Source organism: Trachemys scripta, chromosome 1, assembly GCF_013100865.1.
Source record: "Trachemys scripta elegans isolate TJP31775 chromosome 1, CAS_Tse_1.0, whole genome shotgun sequence".
NCBI classification, from domain to species: domain Eukaryota; kingdom Metazoa; phylum Chordata; order Testudines; family Emydidae; genus Trachemys; species Trachemys scripta.
In genome coordinates this window covers 323,634,116-323,646,244 of record NC_048298.1, presented here as the reverse complement: position 1 = coordinate 323,646,244, position 12,129 = coordinate 323,634,116, and the positions used below count along the sequence as shown (strand labels likewise).

General features: G+C 41.0%; 1 protein-coding gene across 3 annotated transcripts in view; it reads left to right on the top strand.

Annotated features, from left to right (window-relative positions):
- TMEM135 (transmembrane protein 135) overlaps positions 1-12,129 on the top strand; it is a 346,732-nt gene that overhangs the window by 162,707 nt on the left and 171,896 nt on the right. The gene's annotated exons all lie outside the window — the stretch shown is intronic.

The window sequence follows — 12,129 nt, the reverse complement described above, 5'->3', positions numbered from 1 at the left end:
GAAATGGTATGTTACTGAAAATCAAAAGCTTGTATTGGAGAGACAGATTATAATAGCTTTCTGGGGATAAAGTGCTCAAATTATTTAATTTCCTATTAAAAAATGTAAGCGTACTTTCCTTGGGGAGGAGGGGAGCAGAACATTCATCTTCTGAAGCTATCTTTACTGCTCAATGTATGTGTCTTCTGATGCCTCTGTCATTAAGAATGATTCCTAAGCTCAGCTACTCCAGTGTACAAATGACTGAGTGCCTCTTTTGAGCTAAGAAGACTGGTTGCCAAATACTAGAAAGCTGTCAGTTGCCACTATTATTGGATTTTTGGTCTCAATCTCTCTTGGATCATCCATTTTAAATGGTTGAATAGTCAGTTTCAGCCATGAAGGAGGAGAGTGAATTAGTTTTGAAGCGTCAGTTGAGTGCTAAGAACTTTGCTGCCTGTTTTGTTAACATACATTTTAGCTGAAGTTATTTATTTCGTAGTGTCCAAAGATGCCCTGATTGCTATAAAAATAGTTAGCTCACTCCAAATTGTTTATCATTTGACCGGTAGACTTGATATAATTGGAGGCCATGAACAGTAGGGGAGAATGGTGACTTCTTATGCATATGCACCTCTTTGTGGTTCTGTAATTTTTAAAAAAGTAGATAAAGAATGAGGGAATATACTGGAGACATCACAGAAGTGAGTTTTAGGGAGGGATCTACAAGAATACAGGGTAGTGGCTAGGTGGGTTCCTTTGTCTAAATTTTATTACAAAATGGCATGCTAGTATCTACCCCTTGATCTGTAAAGATTAAATGCAAAGGTAAAGTAAAAATTGAGTTAAACTCAGGTGTATTTGCTAGTTGCCTCTGCTGAAGAGATTCTGGGAGGAAGTCAGCAGAGAAATACTTTTACCTTAACTTTTAAAAATCGTCTTCTCCTCTTTGAAATTTTTTGACGCTCTGCTAGTATGTTCCAGAATTTATTATTCTTTGGCATAGCCAAAACCACATGTAAGAAATATAAAACAACAATAAATGTATAGAATAACAGAATATAAAACAACAATAAATGTATAGAATAATCTAATGGAAACCAGAAAATCTATTCAGTTCCCAGTATAGTTTGTGCCAACTTCAAAGGAAATTTTGGGTGTGCAAGAAATGTAGAATTGGAGCATAAGTTTGTGAATTAACTTTGCTTTGTTGAAATAGTTCATAAGGAAAAATTGTAATTATTTGACTACTCATTAAAAATAAAATACATTTAGTAAATGACTGTCACTTGAATATATAGAAACATCTGCTCTAAAACAAATGATATCATGATGCACAAATACCCAAATTGTGGCCACAGATAGAGGCACACAATTGTTAGTGGAGTGTGTCTGAGGGTAGAATTTAGTTTAAAACGATAGAAATAAAATTAAAATAGAAGAAAAAGAGCAACTTTTTGAGTCAACAGCTCAAAACAGATACTATATTAAAGAGACAAGGTAGACAAGATAATTTTTTATTGGACCAACTTCTCTTGGTGAGAGAGACAAGCTTTCGAACGTATATTACTCAATTGTCCATTCCTCTGAAAAATTTAGTTTAAAAATGGCGAGGACTGTTGGTTTCACTCTTCAATTTTGTCTTCAAGTAAATATAGGAGTGTGTCATATTCCTCTGTATTTTCAGAGAAAGCCAGTTTTGAATCTGATGCTGCCATGTGGTGATTTTGTGATGTGGATGAACATTCCATAGGGACAAGGATGAAAGCAGAATCTCTTCGTAATTTGTGACTGTACAGGGTCTGAACTCTTAGACATAAGTTGATTTCCCCTTAGAAATTAAATACCTTGTGTATAGTCTTCTTAATTTTTCCCTTTTTAGTCCTTAAAAAGCAGTTTTTTGTACGGTTTTTATTTCTCCATTGAAACAACTCTGTTAGGAGGGACTGATTTCAGAGTGGCTTCCTGTGTGGAATTGCTACAGAATAGCACCCTTAGTTGCCACTGTATTATCTTGAATAATAAATTGGAGTTCAATGACACAAGATATTCTTACCAAGAGTAAGGGATGAATTTACTGCCCTTTTGTTTTAAACCTAAAAACTATAAGGATAAACTCCTTTTATTCTCTGAAGGCTTACAAAGAACTGAGTTTTTTCTTGCTGAAGCTAACTGTTATTTCATTGTTGCCTATGTCATTCTTTTGAAAGAAGGCCATAGGTCAGCTAGGGCTAGATGAGATAGGTTAGGCCTCCAAGAGTAGGGTCTGGCAACTCTCAAAGTCTGTCATTCTACCAGAAACAAGATAATCTTCAGAGTAGATTATTTGTTTGCATTAGCAGGACTACAGCTTTAGGCAGAAGTATGTTACCCAATAGTACTTAGTCTGAGAGCATGTTTAATTCTGTGGGCAAGTTAATGGTAGAAAGGTAAGGGAGTTGACATTTGAGTCGTAAAAGGCTACAGAATCATAATTTCAATGGTGTCGTCCTCTGCGTCATGGCAGTGGGGACTCGCTCCCCTCACCCCCATCCCAGACTCCCAGCTCCAGGTTCTACGATTGGTAGAAATTTTGATAATACAGTTTCATCATGAGTCGAGTTGGATATCATTTAAAAGCCCTTTCTCCCACAAACACAATGGTACCAAACATGACAAACCTAAAACAATTATGTAGTTATATATCCAAGAAAATATTTAAGAATCAATTTTTTTATTATACTTTCACACAAGGATGCATTGCTTACATAAAAAAAAGACAATGATCTGTAGTCCTGGGGAAGTTAGCCTTGACATGTAGTACTGAAAACATTTATTCATCAAACTTGTCATCAGTGTCATCTCTGTCTAGGGCACCACTGCTAGACACATTGTCACACTGATCCTCATCTATGCTGCACTTGCATATCTCTATACAAGGCAGGCTGCTGGCCAAATATTTGCAAGGTGGTGAGCATCTGGTCTTTGCACACAAGCATTTGATTAGCTGAAGGATTGATTCAGGAGTGTGTGGTATTTCACACATAACTGATGTGATCAGTCCATCATCCAAGACCCATCCATGCCTTATAGGAGAGGGCAGTTTTGAATGTGCTCAATTATCCCAAAGCCATTCATTCTATTGCTTCGTAATTTGCCCTCTTGATAGCAAATATAAATACACTCCTTGTTGATGTCAATTTTTCTCAGTTTGTCTGCTTCTTGGAAAACATCTACCATCTTAGCTCTGCAAGCATCGTAATGTTGGTCTTCCAATGGTAAACTCAGTATATGAACGCCTCCAGTCCATCTATAACTTCATCAGTGACTGTCTCTGTGCAACTTCAGAGTGAAGAAAGAGTCTTCAGAGGCTGAATCAAATGCTTCCAATAAGATAATTTGGTCTTTCCAGCCAAACTACCAGTAGGTCACATCCTGAAAGGGCATGGACACCTGACAGTCCAGTGGCTTTTAATGGTCCAGATGATAGGAACGCATCTCTGAGGGATATACAGCAATTCTGTTCTCCAGCAGCCGGCACAAAAACAGAATTGCGCAGAAGTCTGGGGTAGTGTCTCCCAGAGACCACTAGAATATGTGTGCCTTGTGCAAAAACCCAGAGTAATCTTAGTGTCATCTTCCTCCTGGTAGCTACAAAGAAACTCCACTGAACAGTGCGAGGGCAGCAGCTCCATTACATTATGCAATAACACAATTCTTCTCATGCTGGAACATTTTTTCTACAGGGTGCGTGGTTAACTCATCCTTTTTGCAAGTATGAGACAGTAGTTTCTTCATTGTGATATTGGAGACGTTCGTGGTGTCAACTATTTTGTATTGAACATGTGTAATACTGTAGAGTCTTCTTTCTGGTAATATTCCTTTATGTTCCTTCTTACTGCCAGTGATGATCATTGCAATGGTGATGGCTTACTAGCAAGTGCTTCCCTTAGAGTTCTTTTTTAGCATACTTAGTTTAGTTTAGTTGTAGTTATTCTTAGCAGTGTATATAGTGAGGTTTGAGAACGGGGTTTCCCCAATCCCTAGGCCCTTCCCCCCTTGGGCCCCGGGGCATGCCGCGAGCCCAAGGCTTTAAACCCTGCGGAACTTGCAGTAAGCCGATGCTAATGGGCGACCCCCACGATTCGTGTCTGAAGTGTCTGGGGAAGGCGCACGAGACAGAAAGGTGCAAGATCTGCAGGGCTTTCTGCCCTAGAACAAAAAAGGAGTGAGATTTCAGACTTAAAGAGTTGCTCATGGAATGCGCTCTCTGTCCCCAGTCCCATGAACACATCCATACGGGGTGCGCTGGCATCTGTACATGACACGGTGTCAAGGAAGGACTCTGTATAAGAGACCTTTGGCATTGTGCTTTCCGGCACCACATGCCAAGGAGACAAGCTTGCACCGCTTGCAGTCCCCAGTGCCATGCAAGCAGCATAGAAAAACGGACAGGGGACCGGCAGGCGCTGCACCGATGCATCCCTTGAAGGAGCACCCAGCGCCCAGTCAGTGTTTCTGTTGCTTTTACCTTTTGAGACAACACTTTACATACATTCTTGATGTAGTACTCAATGTGATACTCAACATTGTATGTATGGGCATCTTTTGGGTCAGGGCACCCACTTAACCTTACCTTCCATGCAACAATCTCGCTAAGAGTGACTGCTTCATATAGTTTCTTACTTATTGAAACTGTGTTTACTGAATGCCTTCAGGCTTCCAGCTTACTGTGGAAGCAGCAGCTGTTATTTTTGGAACACATTCCATAGGACCTTGGGGGGCTTGGAGGAATGTTTGGGGAGGCATGCAGTGGGGCCTGGCCAGCCTGCACAGGGGACGGGCAGGGAGCGCCACCCAGCCCTACTTTGCCCCAAGATCAGCTCCGTCTTCAGCTGCAGCTCCATTCCACCTCCTGTTCTGCCCCCAGATCAGCTCCGCCCCCAGCTGCAACTTCACTCCCAGCTGCAGCTCCACTCCATCCCCTGCTCCGCCCCCAGCTGCAGCTTCGCTCCGCCTCCTGCTCCGCTCCCAGCGCAGCTCTGCCCTCATTCACTCTCCGCCCCCAGGCCAGCTCTGCCTCTAGCTCCACCTTCAGCCCAAGCTCTGCTGTTGAGGAAGTCTTGGCTGTGCAGTAATGGGGGTGGGGGCGGAGGGAGGCATGGGCAGATTCCATTGTTAATAAGGGGAGGTGTGACAGGAAAAGTTTGGGCACCACTGGCCTAGTGTAAGGTGAGTCTCTCCCATAGCTGGCATTTGTCCCAGCATCTTCAATTTTTTCCTTATGCTCAATGTACTTCTCTCCAACCTTGTCAAATGCAGTTTATGGGTGCACTTCTTACAGCATGTAAGGTGCCACTGAGCATTGTGTTTAATCAGGTCCTCCATGGTGGTATTCTCCAAAGATTCAGCTATTAGTCAGTACTCTTTGTCTCCCCATTGATGCCTAAAAATAACCAAGACCAAAGTAAAAAAAAAAAGGATTTTGTAATAAATTACTTTGGGTTTGTAATTAATTGTTATGTAACTACGTGCAAACTGTTGGCAGATGGATTCCAGTAATTTTTGGTAATCTGTAACATTAAATAACACTGCTCTACAGCCAAAATGCTTCTGAAATAAATGTAGTCAAACTTTACTAATTCTGGGTCACTGAGAACGAAAATGATGCTTAAAATTGTTGATTGGCTCTAGTTTTCAAGATATGCTATTGGGTCAGTATATATGACCCTTGACTTGGGAATGGTAGAGGATAAGTGAGTTATAAAGGGAAGGGATCTCAATTTAAACCAGAAATGACTAAAATACATCTTTGACTGGATCTATGAATAAATCTATGACTGGGTTTGGACAGTACTTTCTTTTTAGGCAAAACAATGAGTGATGCAATCTGAAGCTGGTATTGCCTCATCCATGATATGAATTGCATCATGTTATTCCTAGAAGTCATGGATGATGCAATCATAACAAAGCTTACATCGCTGTGCTGAACAAATTGCCCTATATCAGCTCTAGAAATCATACAGTGTCATGCTCTCTTATTTGTCAGTGTTTGATTTTGCAAAGGGACACATTTCTGTTTAGCCAAAGTGAGCAGAGATGCCTCGTACTTGTGTAAAGTGCAGATAACAGTGCAGATAACTTCTACTATGTTTGTGGTGAAGTGACTTTTGCATCACAAAAGCGCAGTATAACCACTATGATTAAGAAAGCCTATCACCTTTATTTTGGATGCAAAATTGGAGATCAGGACAAGAGGTGGGCCCCACACATATGCTGCAACACTTGTGCAACAAATCTTCACCAGTGGTTGAACAGGAAAAGGAAATCTATACCTTTTGCAGTGCCAACGATTTGGAGAGAGCCAACAGATCATACCAGCAATTGTTACTTCTGCATGGTGCCTCCAGTTGGGAAAGGTGTGTCAAAGAAGAAAAAGTGGACTGTGCATTATCCAAACATTCCATCAGCTATACGCCCCGTACCCCACGGAGAAGGACTGCCGGTTCCTGATGCACCAGAATCATTCTCACTTGAGTCAGACGAGGAAGAGGAAGAGGATGAAACTTCTGGTCCTGAACCATCAATGTCACAGGACCCACATTTTCTCCCATCCTCCTCCTCTGAACCACCGCTCCTAACACAAGGTGAACTGAATGACCTTGTCAGGGATTTGGAGCTACCCAAGAGTAAGGCAGAGCTGTTGGGCTCCAGACTACAGCAGTGGAATCTCCTGGCAGGTGATGTTAGGGTTTCCATGTTCCGTGACCGTCAAAAGGATCTTGTCCCATTCTTCATGGAAGGTGATCTTGTAGCCTGCAACAACGTCGATGGTGTGATGGCAGCCCTCAACATCGTTCACGATCCAGATGAATGGAAACTGTTCATTGATTCATTGAAGACGAGTCTTAAAGCTGTTTTACTGCATAATGGCAGTGTTTTGCCATCAATTCCAGTTGGTCATGCAGTCCATATGAAGAAAACCTATGACAACATGAAACAACTTTTGAGGTGCATAAACTATGACCAACATCAGTGGCAGCTTTGTGGCGATTTGAAGGTTGTTGCTCTCTTGCTTGGTCTGCAGACTGGATACACAAAGTACTGCTGTTTTCTCAGCGAATGGGATAGTCGTGCAAGAGATTCCCACTATATCAAGAAAGATTGGCCACTCCGACAGTCATTGGAGCCTGGGAGGAAAAGTGTTCAGCATCCACCACTTGTTGAATCAAGGAAGATTTTGTTACCACCCTTACACATCAAGCTGGGTCTGATGAAGAATTTTGTCAAGGCCATTGACAAAACACAAGCAGCTTTCAAGTACCTCCGTGGAAAATTTCCAAGGTTAAGTGAAACTAAGATAAAGGAAGGTGTCTTTGTTGGTCCTCAGATTCGTGAACTTCTTCGAGATGATGCATTTGACCATGCACTGCGTGGCAAGGAAAAGACGGCATGGAAAGCCTTCCAGTTAGTGAGCCGTGAGCGACGAGCACGGCGAGCGATTTCACCAGGACATTGCAACAATGGAGAAACGCTATCAGGGCAAATGGAGCCCATCAATGCTTGCAGACTATTGCTGGACAGTGACAAGAGATGCTCCATTTAATGAATACAAGAGACAAGCCAAGAAGCGCCGAGTAGACACTGAATAGGACTAAACTATGTACATAATAGATTTTTGGAGGTCCGGGTAGGGCAAAGTGCCAATGCAGAAGAGCAAGAGCCCTAGAGCTGTTATGTTTGTCAACCACAGAAGTGCTATGTGGTGTTACAGCGCCAACTGGACTGGAGTGTACGGCTGCAAGACTTCTTTACCAGTGACAAAGGCCAGGAATATGATGCACCTAAAATCTAAAAAGGCCCACACGTTTCCTAGAGTCACTACCCTTGATAACAGAACATCAATGATTGCATTGGCTACGTGCATTTCAGCAGCCCTCACAGTAGACTTGCCCACAACAGCAGTGGTGACAATGAGCTGAGCGGTCTCCATGCTTGCTGTGGTATGATGTCTGCATGGGTAACCAAGGAAAAAAGGCGCGAAACGATTGTCTGCCATTGCTTTCACGGAGCGAGGGGCGACTGACGACATGTACCCCAAACCACCCGCAACAATGTTTTTGCCCCATCAGGCATTGGGAGCTTAACCGAGAATTCCAATGGGTGGTGGAGACTACGGGAACTGTGGGATAGCTACCCACAGTGCACCACTCTGTAAGTTGATGCTAGCCACGGTAGTGAGGACGCACTCCGTTGACTTAATGCGCTTAGTGTGGACATATGCAATTGACTGTATAAAGTCGATTTCTAAAAATCGACTTCTATAAAATCGACCTAATTTTGTAGTGTAGACATACCCTAAGTATATTTATTTTCTTCCCCTTTCATTTGTCCCAAGTCAGGTTTGATCTGTGGTTCTGGTTCATGTATCAGATCTCCCGTGGATTTATCATCATAAACCACTTATGGTCCAAAAATTCTCAGTGTCATTTTCATAAATTTAAAATGTGACTGTATGTAAACAGGTTTCATAAATTTCAATGCAACATTGAAATGTATGTATCCTCTCCTTTATTTTCTATGAATAGAGGGCATACACTATGTAGCTTCCCATTTGGGATTAAATATACAAAATAATCATGCAAACTAATGCTTAATGTTTAGGATGGCTTCCCTCATTAATCAGTAATTTTAGATGATAGGTGGATAAGCGATTTAAACAGGTGAAAAGCAGGAACAAGAGAGATTTAAATAAGAGTTATAGATAGAATAGATGGTAGCAAAAGACATTTTTACAGCATTGACTGTGCAAGGATCTCTAACAGACATCTTTCAAACTCTGTCTTATGTTTTGTAGTTATATACCAGGTACATCCAGTTACAAAACTTCAATTTTAAAGTAATGGTAAATGTTATTAGTCTGAATGCCTGGATAAGTTGTAATATTTTACTAAAATGTTGTATTTAAATATTCTTTATATAAAGCTTACTTTTAAAAAGTCCAAAATCAGAGTATAGTACAATAAGGTAGGCCCTTAACATTAATACTGACTAGATGCCAAGGGTTCCAGTATCCTCCTGTGAATGGAGAAGTCTGGGATCCAGTGGCTCCTGGGTCTGTGGAAAGTGCTGCATCCTTTTCCCAATTGTATGAATGCAAGACCTACTGGTGAAGATGGGTTTTCCCAGGAGTGGCCAGATAAGTAGCATCAAAGTTCCAAAACTCCAGACCTTTTGCAGATAAGTTAATAGACTCCGTGAATATCATTTTATTCATTATATCAGTGGTTCGCTCTCTTGTGGCCCAGTCAGCACACAGCTGCAGCCCATGTGACATCCTCAGGGCCATACAGGTAATATATAGTGTGGATATGGCCCACATAACACAAAGAGAGCCGTATATGCGGCCCACAGTGGTAAATAGGTTGAGAATTACTGCACTATATCCTCCTACAAGTTAAGTTTTTTGTTTGTTTGTTTGTTTGTTTTTTTTAAGAAAGAGCTATGAGAACTGTGTAGGGGACTGGGAGAGGCTTGTCAACAGTGTCCTGTGGATTAAAAGAGCTCAGTGGGTTTAGGGAATAGGAACCTCTGGTCAGTTCTGCAGTGAGGCAAACCTTGGTTGCTTGAAAGAAGAATTCCAGGGAAACTGAGAGCCCAAACATAAAGTCGTCCCCTCCCCCCCATGTGGATTTATCTTGCTTCGAGGAACAGTTGGGCCTCAAGCATTTAAACACCTATATATGTTTAAAACAAGCTGCTTTTGTGGGAAGGTAGCCTAAATGCTGTGGCCCAGTTTTCTTATGTAATAAATTGTAGGCTCTGCAAGTAGTTGCTGTTTCTGTGAGCACATATCACTGTCTGCACCAGTACATTCTTACATTTGTGCAGAATTAAATTGGTTTCTCTCATTTTGGTCTGTAAAGATACAAAATGTTCCTCTTCAACTATTGTGTCAGAGTATGAGATAGTAATGAGGGCTGAGGAGCTGATCTACCAGCAGCAGGAATGTCAGCATGAACAAACTGTGTTGGTGCAGTTCTGTACCATGAAACCAATCTGTACCTGTCAGTTATAGTTTTATGGACACTGATTCCTTGTTGATGGACTCAGGTTCAAAATAACCAGTCCATATTGATAAACTGTCTGCACTTAATGTCAAAGAGGGTGTGCATGTGCGTGCTAGAAAAAATATGCCTGGGCAGCATTAATTCTGGCATTTCCTAACTTTCAAGAACTTTTACTTTGCATCCTAAGTAACTTTCTTTTAATAATGATTTTTGTAATTATGTAGATACACCCAAGTAAAGCTGTTTTGTATGAAACAGTGCTATTTGCTACAAGAAAAATAAATATATTCTGGGGATGACTGAATTAATAAAATAATGCTCTTTCAGTTGTAGGAACTTAAATCAGGTCCCCTGCAGATGTTACAAAAATGAGTTTACTGGTCTCAGCAGACTGCCTAATGGGCTACTGTTCACAACACCACATACAATTAAGCTTAAGTGATGTCTGTGCTCAGGACAGGGTCAAGACTGATTTAGCAAGGAAACTTAATTACTTCTCACCCTCAGAGAAAATGGCCAAACAAGGTTGAGGTCATTGGCAGGGCAATGTGGGAAAGCTACCGCTGAGTTGCCTTCACCATATCTGAATTGTGGCTAACTGGAGGACTTCAGTTAGCACTGTTAACATTCAGTAACTCAAATATTCTCTCAAAAAGAACTTGTGCATCATTTTATTTCCTAGTTTTAGCTTAATGTCAAAGTGAAGGTCAAGTAAGCATGTTATTTTTAATTTAAAAAAAAAATCATCTCCAGACATACTCAATATTCCATTCAATTTGCCTGATAAAATCAAACTACTTCTACTTTTGTGCTAATGAAGAATGAATCTTTTTTATTACTCTTCAAATACATGAAAAAGTGAAAGTTTGCTACTTATGGACATAGAAACACCAGTCATACAATGCTAAAGTTTGTGTCATCAAGCTTTTTCACAATTTTATATGTCAATAGTTAATTGATGCAAATTTGCAATAGTTAACTTCCACAGATTTTATTAAGGAAGGAATTTAATGAGAGTTCTGATGTACAAACTTTCAATAATTCTTTTATCACTTTTAACAAGCTAGTTTCTACTGCAAAAAAAAATTAGTTCATTTGCCTTTTTTAGGAATATGTTATTTAAAGGAAACAGGAACTTGTATTTTGTGACTCCAAGGAATACATCTGGAATAACAATTCAGGAAGGCATATGGTATCAATCGGTTTACGTTTTCCTATATGGAAGCTTTGATTGTTAGTAAAAGGGGATGACTTTTCATTAATTATTCAGAATTAGAAATGTATGTAATATACACCCCTTCGTCTTCTATTAGGGCACTTTGTCTGGGCTCTAAAAAAGATGCTGTGCAAAGCTGAAGAATGGCAAAGGAGAGGAAGAGTAATGAGGGAAAAATTAACTTTTATTTTTGCCTGCTGAGATTTTGTTTTTCTTACAGAGCAATTCCCCTTACAATTTCCCTCTTGTTGGATCTTAACTCTGTTACACTGGTCTCCCTAGGTGCACATCTCCCATTTACCTCTATGGTAGAAGGCAATATTGTAATTGAGATCTGCTGAGCAAAACTGAGAGAATTGTCATAAGACCTCGATCCTGCTAACACACACCTGGTAATGGGAATATTCACATTAATAAAATTAAACATTTATATATGTGTTAGCAGGATTGGGGTCTAAGACCCAAATTCAGAAAAAGCATTTGAGCACATGCTTAAGTTCACCCAGCAAAGCAAGTTAGGGCCCAGTTGGAGTGGCGCTGTGACCCATACACCAGGTTGCACTTCCACTCACTCAGATTTGACCCAGCTGCCCCACCCCCTGCCCCGGTCATGATGGAGGGCTGGCCAGGCCAAACCTGAGGAGCTGTGACCCTGTGTGCCAGGTTGCAACACCAAGAGTGGGGTGCCCAGCCTCACAGAGCAGGAGCTTCCACTTCTGGGTGAGTATGGAAGCTTCCACTTCTGGGTGAGCTCTCTCCACCCTCCCTCCCCCCAGGTCTCTCCTCCTCATTTGCATCCATGTTGTTTATCAAAAATCACAAGAACTGTGACTTTTACTAAATTTACCATGACCATTCCATGATGTGTTTTATTACAAAGTACCA